Source organism: Tupaia chinensis, unplaced genomic scaffold (genome assembly GCF_000334495.1).
Source record: "Tupaia chinensis unplaced genomic scaffold, TupChi_1.0 Scaffold139757_1, whole genome shotgun sequence".
Classification (NCBI taxonomy): domain Eukaryota; kingdom Metazoa; phylum Chordata; class Mammalia; order Scandentia; family Tupaiidae; genus Tupaia; species Tupaia belangeri.
The window spans coordinates 1,514,061-1,522,733 of record NW_006199637.1 but is presented as its reverse complement, the minus strand read 5'-3'; the positions used below and the strand labels follow the sequence as shown (position 1 = coordinate 1,522,733).

The window sequence follows — 8,673 nt, the reverse complement described above, 5'->3', positions numbered from 1 at the left end:
CCCTTTCACTGTCTCTCTTTCTCTTTCTCTCTCTCCGGCAAATACACATACCCTATGGCAAAAACCTCTAATAAAAAGAAAAAAAGAAACTTTTATATAAACACCTTTAAATCTAAAATTTCTCATTAAATTCCATTGAAAACTTGTGGTATATGGTTTAAACTATAATCTTAACCAAGGCTGAATCAAAGTAGTTAGAATTTATTAATTTTATTTCATAACTTTAACTTCAGTGAAGTTTGAGATGTTGACTGTTTTGCTCTATCTTTGGTCCCTAGCACAGTAAAATTACTCTGTTAGATATTTGTTGAAGGAATGGAATGAGTAACATGCATACATGAATTAATGAATCTCAGTGTTCATATTTTTGTTGGGCGAAGTATAGTATTATAAAGAATGCTGTTACTTCTTTCAGCCTTTTGCCAAGAGAAATTCAGTCTTTAGGAGTTATTTATTATCCAAGGAATTTGTAATTGGAACATTGCTTTTAACAATCTAGAAAACAGGAAGGACGAATCGTACTTTGCAGATTTGGAGTCTGAATCAATTTTGTCTTTATGCATTTTACTCTGCCCTCTGAGAGCAGATTAATGAAAATGGCATATAACTAAAATTTATATTTCAGAATATTTTATATATTAGAAAACAGTAATTCTATAAATCTATTTTATCTGTGTATAAAGGGAAGTTTGTGCAGTTAATGATAATGAGAACGAATAACAAAAGAGAGGATATATTTCTACCCATGAATTCATGAATTGCGTTCAGAATTCCCCACATTTAAAATTAAATTAAATAGATTATGTAAATAAAAACGAAATAAAAAAGACCTGAGTATAGTACATTAGGAATGACGTTATTTCATCAGCTCTTTTAATGTGGAGAGACAACTGTTGGACGATGAAAGAGCTGCCAATTTGTATTAGATACTATTGGAAAATGTCAAATCTTAAATAAAGAGAAGCCCTTGAATTTCACAGTTGTAGAAGACACAAGTTGTACTTATACAGCATTGTAAATGTGAATCCTCAGTGATCAAGACTGGTTTGAATAAAATGCATGCTGAGGTTCAGGATAGTGGCAGTGATGATGGAAATTTTCCAGCTGGAACAAAGTTCACAGAGGAAGAGTCAAGAGCTTCATGTAAACAAATATTTATGAAAACAGCCATTCTAGTCACGCTCTATAGCTCTTACCTCCAGAGAAAATTATTGTGCCTGCTTTTTGGGTACCCTGTTTAAATAGAGCAGCGAGTAAGGCTGTTTGGCTCTGTTTATTTTCTTTCTCTAGCTTAGTACCTGGCATTAGAGAAGTTTAATACGTGTGCGTGGAATGAATGAACCATGCTTATTCTTTGGATCTGGCAATGATAAGACTTGATGAGGAAGTGACAGAACTTAATTCTGCAAGATCTTTGAATAATACAGCTTATGCAACTATGAAGAGATTATTGAAATATTGTAAATTATATTGAGCAAGTCTGTGGCCAGTAAATCAGTTTGCTAACATTGTTTTCAAGTTTGGAATTATCTTTTGTTTAAAATTTCTATATTTCATACTAACAATTTGTTTTAATCAGGGACTGTTTGGTTATAAGAAACTCATTGGAACAAACATAAATGAAAGCATTTGTGTATTTGTCTTTATGAAGTTTCAAATAAATTCCATGGTGCCCAAGAGCAGGGAGGATAGCCAAGCCTCGTAGGGACTGGAACCAGGGAGTGGAAAGCTGGTAGGCACCACAGCAGAGAGACAGCATCTGTGTCCCTGTTTGTCCCTGTCTTTCCCCTCAACATATTCTGTTGTCACTTTACTCACGGTATTCTCTTCCCCTAGATTTCTGTTTCTCTTCACATTGGCTAGAAATGACTCCTTGAGTTCCCTACATGGTGACTTAATTCAAGTTCACCAGAGAGGAAACCATTGGGTCTAAATTCCTGGGGGAGACAGTTTGATTGTCTGATTGTGATCCTGGTTTTTAGAAGCCATTTTTTAAAAAAAGTTTATTTTATTTCTTCCATGAGTGAGAGAGACAGAAAGAGAGAGAAGAGAGAATAAATCTCCAACAGGGTCGTGATGTCATAATCCACTCCGAGCTGCAGCTAGCCCCAGATCATGGACGTGTGTGTGCCCAGTGTACCAGGGAGGTCTCTGAATGCAAACCCTGAACCTCCCCGCTGTGGATCAGCCTTACAGAGTGGAGTATTTTACTTACTGCTGCACCACTGTCCATCTCCCTAGAGGCCAGTTTTAATGCAAGGAAACATGGGTGGGCAGGTACCCAGTGAGGCAGCTACTTAAAATACTACCCTATTTTAAGAATTTTTTCTAAAGAGCTTACAAATGAAACTTTAGACTTTATTTTTTTAATTTTTAATTGTCAGTGGGTGTATGTGTGTGTGCCTACCAGAGAGAGAGAGAAAAAAATGTACCAATGCGGGGTGATCACTCCACAATCGTTTTCCCTTCATTCCTCCATCCCATCAGAATTTTGGGCCTGCGTACACACGTGCCTGGTGTGTTTTTCAAGCCTCCAAGGCCAGGATTCAAACCACAGTTAGCTACGTGGGATCCAGCTTCCTATACATAATACTTAACTGTGGCACTATGGGCTAGCCCCAAACTGTAGACTCTTGCCCTTTGTCTTTAACAATAGAGCAATACCATTGTTTATCATCTGAGAGGAATGATGAATATTTCAGAGCCATTTGCGACAGAGTGAATTCAAGCCAAAAAATTATCTCCAAAGGTTTTGAAATTGAATTCTTTCCCTTCAGAGGAAAAAGTCCGAAAAACATAGATTATGATTTGGATAATACATTCTCTCCTTGAGCAGTGTAAAATTACTGTTTATTTCCAAGGATTCAGTTCAGCATAACTAAATTTAACCATATATATTTTTTTGAGCATGATTACAACAGAATGAAACTAATCTCAGAACTGCTATTTAAGTGGAATGTATCATTTAATTGAAGAATGGTCACACCCAGAGATTTTTACAGACATGTTGCAAATAGTATTTCAAAACTTCTTCTTTACTGAATCTACATGAAATTCAACCTCATTTTTTTTTTTTTTTTGGAGAGATTTTCACTGTAGGGTGCGTGCGCTCGCCAGACAGACAGAGAGAGACATAGAGACAGAAAGCGAGAAATCACCCCCCAGGGGGGATGGTCACGCCGCAATCCCTTCTCCTCCATTCTCCTCTCGGGATCTTGGGCACGCACGCACACGCACCCGGCATGAGTTTTAAGCCACCGGGTCCGGTAGGCGAACCGCGGTCGACTACGTGGGAATCCAGCGACATAGCCATTACGCTAACTGCTGGTTCCCAACCTCATTCTTTTTTTAAAGTTTCTCTCTTTCATGAACAAGTGGGAGAGAGAGAAAGACAAGTGCCTTCAACAGGGTCTTCATACTGTGTTCCACCTCACCCTTAGCCAGCTCCATGGGCACATATGTGGCCACCGTGTCCAGAGAGGTCTCCAGATGCAAACCTGGAATCTTCCCATGTGGGTCAGCTTTGCAGAGATCTGTGTTACTGCTGCACCAGAGAAACAGACAGACAAATGGGCTATTGACAGGGTCTTGATAAGACCAGTCTTGATCAGCCAGAATCATGGGAGTACCCTAAGGTGCACCCAATGTGTTCAGGTTGACCTGGGATGTGAACCTAAATCTTCCCATATGGCTCTAGTATTGAGTGGTCCCCTACTGACTGCACTGCCATGACTGGACCTCAACTTCATTTTTTACTCTTAATTGCCAGAAGATAAGTATGCTTGTTAGAGATAGAGATAGAAAGATGGAGCTAGAGAGATAGAGGGAGTGAGGAAGTACCTCTTCCAATAGGGGACGATCACATTACAATCCCCTTTCCTCCATTTCTCCATCCCATCAGGATTGTGGACACACATGCCCTGTATGTTTTTCCTTTCTTTTATTAAATTAAATCAAATTTTGTTATTTACATTCAATCACTGTGTATGACTACAGCATCCCATCATAAACACACTGTATATTGGTCCAGTCAAAGATGTTACCATATCATTGTTATCATCAATAGATCATTTTTTAATTTTTGTGTCCCTTAAATATTTTGCTTCTTTCTTTTTCCCCTCGATTACCTCCTATCCTTTTTTTCTTGAGATTTTTGCTGTAGAGCGCACACGCTTGTTGGAGACCCAGAGAGAGACAGACAGAAAGTGAGAAATTACCCCCAGGGGGATGGCCACACTGCAGTCTGTTCTCCCCCAGTCTCTTCTCACTATTGTGGGCATACATGTATGCACATGTGCCTGGCGTGAGTTTGAAGATGCTGGGTCCAGGACTCAAACTGCGGTCAATTACATGGGAGTCAGGCAAAGTGACCATTATGTCAGCTGCTGGTTCCAGTTCCCTCCTATCCTTTGGGTAGAAACCCAGGCATAGAATTATAGAAAGGTGAAACTGCATCCCTATCTCTCACCTTAACAAAAATCAACTCAAAATGGATCAAAGATCTAAACCTAAGACCTTAAACTATGAAACTACTGGTAGAAAACACAGGAGAAACTCTTGGAGACATCAGAGTAGGCAAAGACTTCTTAAATAAGACCCCTGAAACAAAGGCAACAATACCAAAAATAAACAGGCGGGATTACATCAGGTTAAAAAGCTTCTATACAGCAAAAGAAATATTAGTTGGAATGGACCAGCAACCCTCAGAATGAGAGAATATATTTGTAAACTATACCTCAGATGAGGGACTGATAACCAGAATATATAGGCCTGGAACTCAAGCAGCTTACCTGAAAAACACAAACAAACAGAAACAAAACAAAACAAACAAACAAAAAACCCTATTGAAAGATGGGCAGGTGAGCTAAACAGACAACTCCCTAAAGAAAGACATGAACAACCAAAAAAAAGCATAAGAAAATATGTTCAACATCACTTATCATAAGGGAGATGCAAATCAAAACCACAGTGAGATACCACCTAACCCCAGTCAGAATGGCAAAGATTAAAAAAATAAGAAGGAGGGACTAGCAGATGGTGTAATGGTTACGTTGCTGGACTCCCATGTAGTCGACTGTGGTTCGAGTCCCAGACCGGGTAGCTTAACTTCATGCCAGGTGCATGCATGCATGTCCAAGATCCCGAGAGGAGAATGGAGGAGAAGGGATTGCAGCATGCCTATCCTCCCGGGGGTGGGGGGGGGTGATTTCTCACTTTCTGTCTCTTTATCTCTGTCTTTCTGGCGAGCACACATGCCCTATAGCAAAAACTTATCTTAAAAAAAAAAAAAGAAAGAAAAAAAAGAAAGGAAGAATGAAAATTGCTGGTGAGGCTGTGGAAAAAAGGGAACTTTCCTGGGACCAGCAGATGGCATAATGGCTATGTCACTGGACTCCCATGTAGTCGACCACGGTTCAAGTTCCGGACTTGGTGGCTTAAACTCACGCTGGGCATTTGTGCATGTGTGCCTAAGATTCTGAGAGGAGAATGGAGGAGAAGGGATTGCGGTGTGGCCATCCCTCTGGGGAGTGATTTCTCGCTTTCTGTCTCTGTCTTTCTGGTGAGCACACACACCTTACAGCAAAAACCTCTCCAATAAATAAATAAATAAAAAAGAAAGAAAAGGGAACTTTCCCACCCTATTAGTGGGAATGCAAATTTGTTTAGCCAGTGTAGAAAGCAATACAGAAGTTCTTCAAAGACCTAAAAATAGAACTACCATATGATCCAGCAATTCAACTCCTGGGTTTCTACTCAAAGGCTAGGCATGCCCTGAGTGTTTTTCAAGCCACTGGGGCTGAGACTTGAACTGCAATTGGTCGTGTGGGATCCAGTTCCCTTTGCACAGTATTTAACTGCTGTGTTAGAGGACCAGCCCTCAACTTCGTTTTTGATCCATATCTCCTTGACTGGTTTGGTTCCCGCTCTTGCGTGTGTTTTAACACAGGATCTATTATATCTATTGTATCTCAGATCTATTACATGTTAATTTGTTGTAGTCAATCTGCCTAGTAAGCTCAAAATGTTCATTTTTCTGCTCAGTGTCCTCTGAAACCTTAGTTATACAGCACACTGTAGAGGTACTTGGGCTTGGCACTGATGACTGTCAAACAGAAACTGAAAACCAAACTCATGGCCCCTGGAAAACCCAGTGGTGTGGTGAAGTTTACTGTCTCAGTAAGTGAATTATTAAGGTTCCATTGATTTAATTTCATCTGTGTGAATTTTATGCTTTGTTATTAAAACTTTCAGTTTGAACTTTCTTTTTCTTTTTCTCTTTCTTTTTCTTTTTTCTTTTTCTTTTTCTTTTTCTCTTTCTTTATTGTCAGAGGAGGGTGTGTACTTGCCAGAGAGACAGAGAGGAGGACCAGAAGAAGGCATACTCTAATGGAGCATGGTCATGCTATAATTTTTTCTCCTTCATCACCGTGTCCTCTCAGGAGTTTGTGTATGCATGCACTCGCTCCCTGTCTGTTCCTCAAGCCACCAGGGCTAGGACTTGAACCACAGTTGGCCATAGGGATCTGGCTCCCTTAACCATAAGCTCATGGGGCCATGGGGCCATGGGGCCATGGGCCCATGGGCCCGGCCCGACGTCTTGAAGTTTGACCAATAGGTCTGAAAGCTGGCTGCCGTAGTTATATTTTTGTTAGGATGACAGTATTTTTTTTTTAATGGAAATTTTCTTGTACTTTTAAAAATAAATAATCTCTTTTAAAAATGTTAATAGAGTGATCTTTCTGTTTTAGCCTTTCTCCTTCCCTGTCAGTATTTTAGTGAACTGGATTCCTCAGCTTGGCACTCAAGACACGGTCTGATAGTTCAGTGCTTCGGTCCTCCCCATTTGGAGCTCAGCTAACAACAGTCAGTCAAGAGCCACCATGGTCGATATACTCGTCGTCCTTTCCAAGTATCCCACCTTTCCTGCTTCTGCTTTGGTTCACACTGCTTTGGCATTAGCAGGACAAAGAAAGAAATAAGAAAACGGCCTCTTTAGTTTTTCATTTGTACTCACAAATCTACTATTCCAATGGGTGTCCTCTATGTAGGAGGCCCCTTAGGTAAGCACCCTTCTCATCTCCCAGATCACTTACTTGGAAGGAGAGTAGGAGTTAATGACTTTTACTGTAATTTGCAACAGTTGGGCTAAGTAAAAAGTTCCACACCGCACCCAAGGACTTGTATTTTGCATCATGCTGAGAGGCATTATAATTTTCCTTGGTAGCAGAGAGCATTTTACTTTTATTTTTATCTTTTAAAAAGATTCATTTACTTAAAGATTATTATTATCTAGCATTCAAGGTATTTTTAGAGGCTAATTAGGGAGGCAGGTCACCTTTGATTTAGTGAATGTTCTACAAAATGCTCATTGAAAGGCAAGTAAGAAGTGCTCATTGTGTAGATTTAGACATTATCTCTCCACTAGACTTTCAGGATTTCTTTGTCTTAGTGTTTCAGAATACTTTATTTTCTTGGAATTCATCTAATCTTAGAAATATTTTAAGAAAGCAACTAATATTATCAATTTAAATGTGTAAAATCATTTTAGTTATAGCTAATAGTGTGTGTGTTGCTATGTAAACATTTGGCTTCGATGCTGATTATAATTTATTAAAAAATGACAGATATAATGGCTAAACTAACTTATTGAGCATTTATCTTATAAAGTCAGTTTTAATTACATGCATTATTTTACTGAATCAACACAATAACTCCGAGGTAGGAATTGATATCTCAGTCTTTATATCAACTTCACTGAGGTACAATTTACATATAACAAAGTGTACCCTTTTTTAAGTGTACAGTTCCTTGTAGTTTGGCAATCCTAAACACCTATAACCATACTCCAGTCCATAGGCAGATGATTCTGGCCCTTCAGGACATTGAATTGTCCTCATCTCTAGAATATTTCCAACAGACGCTGGGGTAAGACCTTTGGGGACATTTTATGGCCACTCCAGATGGTATGGGCACACTCCAGATCAGTTCAGATTCCAGGGCAGAATTTATGTGGCACTATCTGATTACGAATGTCCTTTGATTTTTCAGTGGCTATTAGTCTGCCTTGGGGAAAATAATTGAGATTTCATGTTTTCATTCTCTCCCCAAATATGAACCATGTCTTAATTTCAGTAAATTATATCATTCATATTAATAGTGACGAGTTCATAAGAAATAAGTAAGCCTATTCAGGTTAATAAAGAGAGCCCCAGATGAGCCTTACCTAAGGAAATAAGTAAACCTGCTCAGGTTAATGAAAGGACCTAGGATAAAGACCTGAGATAAGCTTTTACAATGTGGGAAACAGAGGTTCTGGACCCCATCTGGCGCCACCTCTGTCAGTCTGTGGCTGATAAACCCCCACATTCCTGAGAAGAGACCATTCACCCGGACCGAACTCACAGAGTTTATCCCCACCTCGCTGCGATGAAGACCATAAAAAGAGAGCCTCCCTGCCGTGGGGTACAAACCTGCTCAGGTCTCATCCCAGGCCCTCTTTCTTGCCTGAGCAGTAATAAACTTAACTTCCGCTTGCATTTCTGTTTCTGGTAAGTTCTTTTACTACCGTGCACTGGCCCTACTGTCCCACTACATTAACTTATGTATGTATATATGCTTGTGTGTGTGTGTGTGTGTATATATATATATATATATATGCTTGTGTGTGTATAT

At 39.6% G+C, this 8,673-nt stretch overlaps 1 protein-coding gene across 6 annotated transcripts in view; it reads left to right on the top strand.

The window, feature by feature from the left end:
• The window catches only part of BABAM2 (BRISC and BRCA1 A complex member 2), a 444,577-nt gene that overhangs the window by 61,797 nt on the left and 374,107 nt on the right, over positions 1 to 8,673 (top strand). The window lies entirely within an intron of this gene.